Below are 14,556 nucleotides of genomic sequence, written 5' to 3'. Positions count from 1 at the left end.
TGTACTTCATGTTTTATGTTATCCTTGTTGGCCTTTTATAATCATTACTTGTTTTATGTTTTGCAGCTCAACATTCCTCCTTGAACGTTCTTTCTACCATGTCACCGTGCTTTGATTCAACAAAACACGAGGGCCTGTGCTAAATTAGGAAGGGGGGAATGTTAGCAGCGGCTAACACATGCGACACCAAGGTAGGTATGTGCTATGGATGTGCACAATATTTCCTATTCACATTGTATAAGGTCTTGGGCTCATTTGGGAGTTCCAAATTGTATATGCTAGCTAGAGGGCTCAACTAATCCCATAGTAGAAAGGTTTGTGGTGTCTTTATAAGAAATCCTTTTATGCAAAGAGGCTTCATTCTTGAGTATCCACTCTTGAGAGCCCTTTTTTGAGTGTTCACTTTATGGATGGCCTAACCTTGAGCTTAATGCCCATGCTTAGAAGGCTAGTTCTAATCCTTTGTAATTATAGAAGCATTTCTTAATCTAATCTCTACTTTCTTCATTAGTCTTAACTCTTCTATACTCCATTATGTCATAAAGTAGTTTCACCTTCTCATTATTCTAGATTTGGATGTGTGTGACAACTTCCTTCTTATTTAAGCTCAATATATTATTGTAGCTACAAACTATTTGACCAAATGGACAGAAGCTAAGGCAACCAAAAAGAATGATGCTAGAACCACAGTCGCATTCTTATATAAGAATGTATTCACAAGATATGGACTTCCAATAGAGATTGTCAGTGATTGTACAAGAACTCATTTACTCAATGAGATAATTGAGTATCTGCTAAATGAATTTATGGTCATCCATAAAAAATCTGTTCCATATCATCCACAAGCAAATGGACAAGCTGAGCACATGAATAAAATTCTTAGCGCAGTATTGGCTAAAGTGGTTAGTTTAGGAGGAACTGGTTTGGAAATGAATCTACATGCTTCTCTATGGGCTTATAGAGTTTCATTCAAGACAACTTCAAATGTTACACCCTTTAATCTTGTTTATGGTGTCGATGTCATACTACTGATACTCATATTCTTCTATGAGCACTTGATTTGTGATATTTAACATCTCTAATTAGGTTGATTAAGTAGGTTCTTAATCTTGTGATTAGAGTATGTGCCCTATTTTTTTCTCGTGTGTGGATGGGTTTAATGAAACTCAAGCACCATTCACCTTGTGTGTGTAGATTTTGATTAAGAACCTTGATTGGCATGTGGTGATTGGAGAGGCCAACACCAATGAAATTAGTGTGTGCTTTGAGATTCTAGTCTATGGCAAGTTCGACTTTGGTGGGCTTAATGTGTGTAGGTGATGCTTGATTGATGACTATGGTGTGATATGAGTTAGTGGTTCATGGCTAATCTCTATTGCATTGGAAGAGCATTCTCTTTAATCCTCTTATTTGATACATCCAATCATGCTCATGCTTCCATGTCCTAGCCGTGTTGCTGATCCTAGGATTGATAATTTTGTTGGTCTTGGGTTATGATTAGGTCATGCTATGATTGTTCCGCTGTCAGGGATCGATAACCTAAGCTAGAGGATGTCTAGAATAGAGTAATTTTACTACTAATTTCAACCATTTTGATTGTGTATAACTCAATTTTGGTGTGATTTGATGATGTTTGTGCAAGTAATTGAAGCTAATTGTTTAGCTATGAATAGCCCAAACCCCCAATTTCACTAACTTCTCATTAAGCATTACTAATTTCGCTTCATTTTCATGCTAATTGTACTAATTCCATGCTAGCTTTTACTAATTTCTTACTAGCTTTGCTAACCTAAATGCAACATTTGATGTGTAATGTATGTTCAATCCCCCTATATGAGGTGGAATCAAGACTTTTATCAAGTTTCTTTGTGCTAATCCATGCCTAATTTGATTGAGTGTTTGATTTTTGACCTACACTGGTCAATTTTTGGGCTAGTTTGGAAGAGCCACACATGTGTGTACATGGTGGAATAGTCGCATGGAGCCACACATGTGTGTACATGGTGGAATAGTCGCATGGAGCAAGGATTAGCTTGGATGCAATCAATTGTAAGTGCATTCGCCTACTCCATTCAATTTTAGGGTGATTAATTTGATTCCAATGTGTTGCTAATTTATTGCTAAAATTAGGTGTATAAATCAATTGACATACTTTGAGAGCCTAATTTAATTGTTTTGGAATGAAATTAATGGTCAATTTTGACTAGTGAATGATGTGTGTGTCAAGATTAAGCTTGATTTACAACAAGAATTCATGTGTGTGCATAAAAATCACTGTGTGTGTAATGCACCAAAGAGGGAAAAAATGTCATAAAATTCATGTGTGTGTGCACCTAATCTTGAGTGTGTGCATGCATAAAATTTGATGGAATTGATTATATGTGAGTGTAAAATCATATAATTGATGTTTATGTCAGGCTAATTCATTCATTGGATAAGCCTAAATGCCAAAAAGAATTGGGCAAAATTTGAGTGTGTGTGTCCAATTGAATACCAAAGGCATTTTTTTCCCTTGGGTTTTTTCCCTTTAGTATATTTGGGTATTTGAGACCCTAGCTATAGGTTTTCAATCATGTATTTTGTGTGGATTTCAATAAATGGACTTTACAATCCAAGCTTCTTGAAGCTAAGTGTAAACAATAAAAGGAATCAAGAGACTTCTCTATCAAGTGGATGCTTTGCTCAAGGATGCTCAAAAGAGTATGAATAGATGAAATCCTTCCATGATATTGCTCTTTTGTCAGTCTCTCCATTTTCTATGCTTGAATTAAGTGATTTTGCTTCTAAGCTATGATTCTTTCATTTTCAAAAACTAGGCATACTAAAACTAGGCTTCTATGCTTGAATTAAGTGATTTTTCTTCTAAGCTATGCTTCTTTCATTTTCAAAAACTAGGCATACTAAAGTTTCAACACTTTTCTTTGTGAATATTAGACTCATTAGAAATTTGGTTATGTGCGCTAATCATAGGTAATTGGCCTTGACATTAGTTTAATGTAGGATCATTCTTATTAGTCCTAGACTCTTAGTGATAGTTTTAATACTCCATTCATTTTTAACATGACCTAGGGCTATGAAGAGGCTTTAGTGCCTTACTCCATTTGCCATAAACATCTCATATTGGAAGCAATAAAAAAGTTCTAAGAAATGAAACAATGAAGCAAAAAAGTGTCAAAAAAAGTAGCAAAAATACTACTAGACACATGAAAATAAAATTTCCATGTTATGTTGTGTCCATGTGAGGCCTAGCACCTTATTGGCACTTGACAGGTGATGATAACCACCTTGGCTTGCTTGGTCAAGGCCCTAAACCGATGTCCTAGGCTGATAGGAGCTAGCCGTCGCCTTGGTAGGCTAGTAGATTCTTGGAACACCTCCTTGAGGGTTCAAGGAGCCGAGAGTTGTAGCTAGACTTTCTGTGTTGTGGTAGCCTTGTGATGTGTTTTACTTTTTTCAATGAAATACCAAAAACAAATCTTCCATGAGCTTCAAAAAGCTGTGACGATGTACTAATAGATTAGGAGTGTTTTTATAGCGCGTAGACATGATAGGCTTGGATGCTTTATTAAGATTGGTCATATAGTTTTAGGCTAGTAGGTTTATGAACTTGCATTAGCCTAGGGTCTTAACTCATTGCCTGTTAGTTTCATGCATGAAACTGAAATTTCAAGTGGTTTAATCTTCATGATAATTTAGGTGTTTTTTTACTTTATGTTTTTTAGTTTTTGCCTATGATTGACCCATCTTATAGAAGCAAAAATTTACTTTGCATGGTTGCTCACTGTACTTCATATTTTCTGTATCCTTGTTGGCCTTTTATACTCATTAATTGTTTTATGTTTTTGAGCTCAACATTCCTCCATGGACGTGCTTTTCTTTAGCAGCACACAAGGACGTGTGACAAATTAGGAAGGGGGAATGTTAGCCGCAATGATTAACACATATGACACCAATTATGCACCAAGCTAGGGATGTGATATGGATGTGAATAATATTTTCTATTCACATTGTATAAGGTCTTGGTCTCATTTGAGAGTTCCAAATTGTATATGCTAGCAAGAGGGCTCAACTTAATCCCTTAGTAGAAAGTCTTGTGGTGCATGCCTTTATAAGAAAGCCTTTTAAACAAAGAGGGTGCATTCTTGAGTATCCACTCTTGATATCTCTCTTTTGAGTGTTCACTTTATGGATGGCCTAACCTTGAGCTTAATACCCATGCTTTTGAAAGGCTAGTGCGAATCCTTTGTAATTAGAGAAGCATTTCTTAATTTAATCTCTAATTTCTTCATTTGTCTTAATTATTCTATACTCCATTATTTCATGAAGTAGTTTCACCTTCTCATTATTCTAGATTTGAGTGTGTGTGATGACTTCTTGCTTATTGACCACTCCTATTCTTCTATGAGCACTTGAATTGTGATATTTAACATCTCTAATTAGGTTGATTAAGTAGGTTCTTAATCTTGTGATTAGAGTATGTGCCCTATTGTTTGCTTGTGTGTGGATGGGTTTAATGAAACTCAAGCACCATTCACCTTGTGTGTGTAGATTTTTATTAAGTACCTTGATTGGCATGTGGTGATTGGAGAGGCCAACACCAATGCAATTAGTGTGTGCTTTGAGATTCTAGTATATGTCAAGTCGTACTTTGGTGTGCTTAATGTGCGTAGGTGATGCTTGATTGATGACTATGGTGTGATTAGAGTTAGTGATTCATGGCTAATCTCTATTGCATTGGAAGAGCATTGTCTTGAATCGTCTCATTTGATACATCCAATGAGGCTCATGCTTCCATGTCCTAGTGGGTTGCCAGTCTAGTATTGATGATTTTTTTTGGTCTTGGGTTGTGATTAGTTCATGCTACAATTGCCCCTAGCAAGGACCAAACTTTGCAATAATTAACCTAGTTAGGGGTCTAACAACCTATTATGAAGAGAGATGTTCATGCTTATGTGGACAAGTGTTCCCACTGTAAATAAAGGGCATCCATACCCCATGCCATACTATTCTAGATTTCTATTACACTACAATGAATTAGATATTTAGTAGAGTATATAACAAATAGTACATTCCCTGAAGATATGAGTAACCAAACATAGAGAGAAATCAAGACAAAAGCAGCCAACTACGTGATGATTGGTCATCAACTCTATAGACAAGGAAAGAACCAACAACTTAGACTATGTGCCAATGAATATGAATATCTTCCCATCTTGAAACAAGCAAACGTTGGTCTTGTAGGTAGTCACTTGTCTCACCAAACTACTACCAAAGCTATATTGATGGCTCGCATGTGGTGGCCAAATCTACTTGCGGATACAAAGGAATTTGTTTTGACGATGCAACTCATGTCAACAAGCAAAGATGCCAACAATATCGATAGTATGCCATTGCAACCTATGACGGGGACACATGCATTTTCTAAGTGGGGTATAGACTTTGTTGGTCCAATACAACCACTAGCATATAAGACCCAGATGCGGTATATTATTGTGGTCATAAATTACTTGACCAAATGGGCTAAATCAAGAGCCACTAGGAAGAACGAATCTCAAACCTTAGCAACATTCATGTATGAATGCATATTCATGCAGTAGTACGTACGGAATTTCTATTGAGCTTGTAAGTGATTGAGGAACACATTTTCTCATTGAGGTGATAGAGAAATTGTTAAACGAGTTTATGGTGATCCATAAGAAATCTTCACCCTATCATCCTTAAGCAAATAATCAAGCTGAACATACGAATAAGACCTTAAGCTCAATTTTTACTATGATCGTTAGCTCAAGAAGAAATGATTGGGAAATGCATCTCATTCAACATTGTGGGTTATAAAGTGTCATTCAGAACAACTTTGAGCGCCACTCCCTTTAACTTGGTTAATGGACTAGATTCCATATTGCCCATGGAATTCCTATTACCCACTCTTAGAGTTACACGTATATTAGAATGGAAAGGTCAAAAGTTATCAGAGAGACTAGAGGACTTAGAACTCTTTGACGAATAGACACTAGCGGCCATAGTATATATATATGCACAAAAACAAAAACAAAAACATTTTTTTGATTCACATTTGCTATCAAAAGTCTTCAAATAGGGGGATTTGGTACTAGTTTACTCCTTGAAACAACATATTCAAAAATTCAAGAAAAAGGAACATGGTCCTTTTGTGATTGAGAATGTTTCTCTAAGTGGGGTCGTTAAACTGGCTGCCTTAGATGGGAAAGTAATGGAAAACTAGATTAGTGGATGTCATCTTCAGAAATACCATCTACCATTAACTAATGATCTTTTGCAAAGAATGCGTGCAAAAAAAGAACGAAAGCTAAAACAAAAACAGGTTATTGAAGAAGCACACATTTGGATTCTCATTAAGCAAAAAAACTACAATGCACCCCATCCCTGAAGTTTTGTCACTCATGAATACCCTTCAAATTCACCATCACTATTTTACTTCATCTTTAGCCAGATATGAAGTGGAAATAGGTGATGAATGGTTGGATGGATTAGATATGAGAATAGAAGTTGCCGTGAAAGATTTATTTAGAGCCAAAGCACTAGCCAAATAGGTTCACAACTCAACGCTATCAAGTATTCAATGTACAAAAGAGAGACAACCCAACCTTTTGAACACTATCAAGCTAAATTCAAGGGCTTTCACAAACAATACACACAAGCATTGGGTTTGGTTAATCTCAATATCTTTGTGCATGAATTTATATGTCCACACACTGTTTATTTTCATTCTTGATGAGCATATGAACAAAGCTATTATACTCAGAGTTCCTTGGATGAGAACTTATAGAGATTTCCACGATTGGGATGTTAAATTTCTTGAGCTAATACTCTTATGTGGATAGTTGCATGTACCATTTGCTCATAGCTGTGAAGAATGGAAATCCGCTCTCAAAACTCCACATCTACCAAAACCCAGGAGCAGCTCAAACCCACTGTCCACTATTCAAAATCGAATCCATCCTCGTAATATCGGCATGCAAGGAGCTAGGCAGTTTTTGTTACACAAAACCCAGCTAACAAACAAACCTAAGCAGATTTGGGTGCCTAAACAAATGTTGAGCACTCAGAAGAAGTCTTCAGTTACACCTCCCAATCAACAAAATGGACACCAGAGCCCCAGCCAACTCAATGGATGTGGAAATTGAAGTAGTAACCTGAAGTCATGCCCATGCCAAAGACCATTTATAAATGGAAAACCAAGGCTAAACCACATACATTCATGTACAAATGGATACCAAAGATTCAACCAATACCAACAAAACCATCAACTATAATGCCACATGATTCCAGACCCACTGCTTAAAAATGTGCACACGACACTATCAAGGATAGAGCACAATTACTTCAAGATCTACTCTTCAAGAGAGTCATCCAACAGGATGCTTCACCATCAACAACCCTTGAGTATACGCTCAAGACCCACCTCTTGTACTGCATAGTGTTTCAGATTGCATTAACATCAGTAGCATGATAGAGCCAACCTTGGCTATGCATAGACAAGACTTTTTCGCCCATGCAATGTACAAACAGAGCTACACTCTATCGCCCTAGAGGACTAAGAAAAAAAAAGGGGGGGGGGGGGCATTCTCAATGTGAACCCAAATATCTACAGCAGATCAGGAAAACAGTAATGTTTTGAAGTGCTTAAATAGTAATGTGTGGATTTTTGTAACTCAAAAGTAGAATTCTCTTATAAGTAAACAGAATAGGGAATATGTAATATGATAATCCCTAAGTATGCATGTACATAGTGTAAATATCACTCAAAAGCCAAAAATATTGTAATTTTGCTCTTTTTCCATGTATTGTGGCCAAAAAGGTGATCAAAATGGAGCAATCCACCAAAATATGGCCATGTACTAAAATTAGGTGCATTTTCTTATTTTTGGGCTTGGAATTCTATTTTTTAGAGTGAGTTTGTAAATTTCTTAATAAAAAGGTAAAAAATAATTAAAAATGCCAAACAGATTCAGATGGAAAAACAAAAGGAACCATGATGATCAAGAAGCAGAGACAGACAACCAGGTCAATTTTTGCGTGATTTTGAGGATGGTGACGGAAAGCCTAAATTTAGGCCACAATGCTTGATTTTGCAAAACCTTCGAAAATGGAGCAATTGGAATCCAAATGAAGAAATTTTTGAGAGGAAAGTATACTTCCTGACCTAGTAGGACTAATTTGGGGCCTTGAGAGGAAATGAGTGGAAGAGTCCAAGTATGTATAGTTAAAGTAGGCTAAAAGTAGTCTCATTTTCATTTGTCTACTTTGGGAGAGAGCTCTTGATGACCATTATACGGGAAACTTTTGTAGCTTCTAACGACCACCACAATACATTGTCTTGCATGAGACATGAGGGGTGATTTCCTAACCTACTAATGAATGTTTCTAATCAAGCCTTTGAGACCGGGGTAGTTAAGAAAAACCCTAGGTTAACAGAATCTCCCCATGCAAAAGAAAACGTAGAAATGATTGTAATGATTGACTTCACGCACAAAAAGTTACCAAACTTGATACAGGGCATATCAATGATCTACAAAACATTCCCAAGTGATAAGATGACCATTCCACTGGGGGGTCTGTAGATAATAAACTCAATTTTGGCCCGAGGTTGGAATTCAATTCTGACTTCACGGGAAGCTTCCACACAGCTAATCTAAACAATGTGCCAAAGTGGAACTCAAAGGAGTCATCATTTGATACCTATGATACTAGAAAATGGCTTGCTAGATGACAAAGCATCACTTTTGACCTATGACCACAAATCAACTCCAAAATGGATGACACTTGAAGGGGTATATCCAGATGAAAGGAGATATGCCCATATGCCTGGAGTGAAGAAAACGTCCTCCTACTAGACTACTGTCGAAAAATTCCTAGAGAAATTTGGCATAAAAAACCAATGACTCAAATCGAGGAAGGGATCAAAGAGTTTGAAGTTCCTCAGCTTAACACTAGGCCAATGCCATTAAACAAGGTGGGCGAGTACTATGAGGGAAAATATGGGAACACCACTCTTCTTGTGGAATTCCAAGGTGTAAAAACCATTTCAATCCTTGACAGTGGAGCCAATGTTGCCATCAAAACAAAAGAGATCTAGAAAAAATGGGGAAAACCAGCAGTGAGGGCTATTAGGATGAAACTGTAGCTTGCAGATGGACACACGGAAAGGCCCATAGTATTGCTAGAAAAAGTAGTTGTTACTTCTTACGGCATTGAGTATGAGCATACACTTGCTATTGTTTACTTTGGCAAGAAGAACAACTATGACATAATTCTAGGAAGACCATTCAAGGCAATTGAAAATGGTCCATGATTGGGAATATGACCATATATACTTTAGACACATGGAAACCACTACGAGAATAAATCTTAAGGATCACTGTTACAAGGACGTGAACCAAACATCTGTAGAAGAATTTGATTCCTCTACGATAGCAGGACTATAACTTCCAGTATGATGGGGTAAGCCTAAAGAACTGTGGATGTGTGGAGCTTCGCAATGCAAAAGCTTAAAGCAAGAGGAGTGTATTTTAGAAAGGGCAAATGAAGATAAGGACTATATCAAGAAACCCTTTCCTGAGGAATTATTAGAGCCACTCAAATGGGAACACATCTTGGCTACTCTCGATGTGTGCGCTATTCAAGACAATCCAACAACAAAGTTTTGTGATCAAGCTGGCTATGATTTCATTCCTTACTTTACAGTGAGTGTAATCCAAGAAAATGAACACAAAGAAGAAGATGAGTTCTATGACTTTGTAGAACACCAAGAGCTTCAAGAAGATGCCAACAATGGAATTCCAGAAAATCCAGCACCTAACACAAGCGATACTTTAACAAATGCACAATTTTACGATGTCTTCATCAAAGACACATGAACCAATGTCACCGCTATATGAATTAAGTGCATCAGAAGTGGATTCCAAAATCTCCAGTGCAAACTCAACTGCAACAAGCATCCTCAAACATGGCTCCCATACAAGAAGAAGATACCTAACCAAGAAGAACACAACCATGTCAAAGAACTAACAATGCGCTAATCAATTGGCTAGAAAAGCCCTCCTAGAAATAGCAATGCAAGAGCCAACAAACAGTAACTTTCCACAACCAGTCAAACTACAAAGGGAAAGTGCTAAAATGCAACCTTTCTGAGGATAACAGCGATAGTGATGATTGTTTTGACATCCCCTACCAAAAAATCAGGTCATCACGATCACTAGCACCTTCAATAACAACCAAGGAAGGCCAAGAGCAAAGAACAACAAGTCGAAACCAAAAAGTTTGACAAATATGAATTCCAAATAGCCAACTCGGCCAAAAGTACGTATGGATCAAGAAAATGAAGATCTCTGATGAAAAACCACAAGATCCAACACCAAAAGGAAAATAGTGAAGCATGCAAGAACAACTAAGAAAATCACAAAGTTGCAAGCTTTTGTAGCTCAGATTTGGGTTCCAAAGAAGTTGATTCAAGCACAAAGAGGTGAGGAATTTATTTGGATTCCAAAACAGCTCAAGGATCAACTGCCAAAAACTGAATCCCATCACCAACCAAGTGTACAAGGGCCACAACAAAGACCGTTACTGACTCACACAAAGACAAGGTGGATCCCAAAGAAGTCTCTTCAAACACAAATGAAGTAGGGACAAGCAAGGGTTTCCAAACAAGCAGCATCAACAAAACTACCAGTAATCACAAAGAAGTGGGTCCCAAAGGGAACCAGTGAACCTATTATCATTGAACTTCCACTTGAATTCTTTCAATTCCTCCTACAATTATAGTACAGTTATAAGAAATCAAGTAGCTCACTTCACCACTTCTTGCTGCACAAGGCTTAAGATCAAGAAATGAAGTGAATGCACAGGAAAATCTTCAAAGCAAAATAACCAGAGGCAAACAAAGAGGAATTCCAAATCTCTCTACAACCTTCAATCAAGAAAACAACATAGGAGCTTCAAAGATCATCACAATGTTTAGAATAGGAAGCCTCGCTAGCAATTTCCAATAAGCAAATTGCTTATAGCCACATCTTGAACATCATAAATCTTTTCCATGCATTGACTGTGTATGCATAATAGGGCTACATTACATGGCCTACATAGGCACAATTTTTTATTTCCCAAGCATAGCACATACCGTTGGCGATATTTTGTTGTCTAGGAGGACTCCTAATAGGAGGGGAGGAGGCATTCTAAATGCGGACCTAATAATATGAATATTAGAGGGCAATGTTTTGTGAGTTGAATTGAATTTTTGTGCTTGATTGTGATGAATTCTTGGAAAAATTCAGAGTATATGCCTTCATAGTAGCATTACAATAGGAGTACGGGGACAAAATCCATATATGAGTCCCTAGGGAGATGTGTACACTGTACATAGCATTTAGAATTCTAGGCAAATAATTTCTCTTTTTGATGAGTTAATTTTTGGTTTTATTTCATTATTTTTACATTTATTTTTGAAAAAAGAGGAGAAAATTCCATAGTATAAATTAAGAAAAGACTGAAGAGATGCCTAAGTGGTACAAAGAGAAGCAGGTGACAGTGACTTCACCAGGAATGTCTCACAAGACATATGCACAAGGCTATACTATTAGAGGTAAGAAAATAATGTTGATCAGCCTTCAAAAACAACATGAGGCCAAAAATGACGGAGAATGGTCATCAAACTATGGGGTGGCCTATAAGGACAAAGAAAGTTGGTGAGGCAACTAAACAAAAGCACCCATCAAGTGTAAAGTTTCCATCAGACATTTCATGCGACTATAAGGCTGTATGCAGGAAGTAGATCTTTCTACTGTAAATCTTCTATCTTGTATGTGACTTATTGAAGCCTAATAAACAAAAGGGACTAACAAGAACAAAAGGGGCAAAAATGAAAATTGAGTCATATATCGTGATAAATGTTTGCAAGGGCAACCAAAGATCAAGACAAATTTTGGTCATCATCGATGGTTCAACATGTGATTGGAAGCCAGAAGGGGCCAAAGATTCCCATTAGTCATTTTCATGACTGAAATCCAAAAAGTGCCAAATACAAGTTCAAATCAAGACAAAAAATTTCAGGAGGCTATGAATAGAGAATACCAGTTAAGGGTTATATAATGTTTTTTTTTAAAGGAAAAAATTCTAACTCCTAGCTATCGATTGATGCAATTTTTTCAAATCTGAAGCCATGATAGCCATCTACATACCATGTACATCATGTATATGAGTTTTGGGAACAAATGGACAATAGCTCATAGATGATCATCTATCACAAATGATGTCGGATAAAACCCTTTTGAAAAGTGAGCATGTTTTCTCAATGTCTCATGGATGTCATTCAATCTACAAAGAACCAATCATGAGAAATGGTATCACATGTTGGCTCCACGTTGGTACCATCTCTATATTGAAAAGATACAAATCAGGCAAATAATTGTCAACCCCAAGAGGTGCCTCTCCATGAGTCAATCAAGACAAATGGTCCACCCTCTAATGAGTAGTCCCCTTTTTTACTACCATGGTAAAATAGAACTCTAGCAATGTAATAAACCATCAAACAATTTGTCCTATAGTGCATGGTTTGTTCATCAAGTACAATAGTGCTTGATGGTCGACAAAAAACTTGTGATGAGAGCATAGAGATGTTTTGCAATGACTCCATATATATAGATAAAGCTTCAATAGTAGCCACAATGGCCCATAAAGGCTTGCACCTTTCTAACGTTTGTCGGTCTTAGAAAGGAAACAATGACTTGTTTCTTTTCAAGATCTATGGAAATTCCATATTTGGACACAATATGCCCTTTAAAAAAATTTCTTACCATGAAGTCACATTTTTTCGGATTCAAGTAGATACAATAAGTTATGCACTTTTCAAAGATCTTTCTTAGGTGCTTAGCATGTTTGCTTCTTAGAAGAGAATGCACACATAATTCATCAACATAAACTTCTATGATATGTCTTAGATATTCTTTGCATGAGTGATGCATTAGCCTCTAGAATGTGACAGGTGCATTGGTCAAGCCGAATGGCATCCTCTATAAGCAAGTATGCCCCATTATGTTGCAAAGGTCGTTTTGTGTTGATCATCAGGTTTATAGTGAGCTAATTGTAGCCCAAAAATTCATCAATAAACCGTTACAATTCCTTACCCACAACTCTCTCAATCACATGATGTGTGATGGGTAAGGGATACTTGTCTCTTATGGCGGCAGCGTTTACGTGCTTGAGATTTATACACACTCATAATTTGCCATTCTTTTTGGGCACTACCACAATTGGTGACACACAATCTGCGTGTTTGATCTCATAGATAAACTCTACCTCTTTAAGCTAATCTATCTCCTCTTTGATTTTTTTTCAAATGTATCATTGTAAGTATAGGAACGTTATTTGTGCGGCTTAACATCACTCTTAAGGGGTATTGTATGCTGACATATACTCGGATCCACTCCCTTAAGATTATTATATAACATCTCTATACAATCAAAGAGTAGCTATTAAAAAATGCTCTTCCTCCTTTGTGAGGTATGTGGCTATGTAGTCCGGTCTTGGTTCTTTTCTTGGTTCAGTTAGATCAGTCCGCTTTGCATTAACAAGTCCATCATAAGAGGTACCTGGTTCTCGTTGTGTCCTTGGGTTTCTTTTTGCCTCGTTTCTTTGGATTTATCTTTAGAGAAGGTGAAATCAATGGTTTTCTTGTGATCTTCTCTCCATCTGCTCCCATGAGAATAAGATACTTCATTTTGTCAATAATTGAGGCTTTGGTTTCTCTTGTCCGTTTTATTGTTTTCCCACTCATTTTTTTAGATATCTTCATTGTCTCCTCAATTTTTGATTTGGAAAATCAGAGAAGATTGCCTCCTTTTGTTTTGGTTTGTCTTTGTTTTTTGAGCTACTCGATAGCTCATCGTCGGCATTGTTTCCTAATTCGTCACTCTGCGAATCATGAAACTCCTCATTGTCATTGTCATTTTAATGTCTCAAATGGAAACGTTGCCCACTATTCGCTTGCAACCAACCATTTCATGAGTCTCTATCGTCTCAATTTTCACTTTTGGTTCCAAGATAGCATTTACCATTTGGAAGGGCATTATATCAAAACCTTTTTTATTAAAAAAAGTTGTGAGGTTATCTCATTCAGACACACATCTAGAGTCACCATTATTTTCTCCCATCCAAAGGGTTCAAATAAGTCCTCTAGAAATGGATTTTGCATAAAGCTTTTGTCCTCTAGCGATCACTCTAGGATACAGTTCTCCTTTCTCAAGCTTTCACATTCAGATGTTTTGCACATCCAAATATATGTTTGTTTTGTTAACCAGGCAGGTTTTGTTTTCTAGATTCCATAGTTACGTCAAAGTATTCCGCTTGCGTTCAAATAATTTCTCTGTAACTATGGTCCTTTGTGCTGACCCTTATTGTTACGCCTTTATGCCTCAAGTAGAGGTGGTCATAGACCCAATCTTGAACCATCTTGAGTTGATAGATGAATGATCTACCCAAAATAACCTCAAAGTTGTTGCTCTTCCCAAAATATACTATGTCAAA

The sequence above is a fragment of the Adiantum capillus-veneris genome, chromosome 13 (assembly GCF_014529385.1).
Source record: "Adiantum capillus-veneris isolate H3 chromosome 13, ASM1452938v2, whole genome shotgun sequence".
Lineage (NCBI taxonomy): Eukaryota > Viridiplantae > Streptophyta > Polypodiopsida > Polypodiales > Pteridaceae > Adiantum > Adiantum capillus-veneris.
This window is presented reverse-complemented; position numbering follows the sequence as displayed.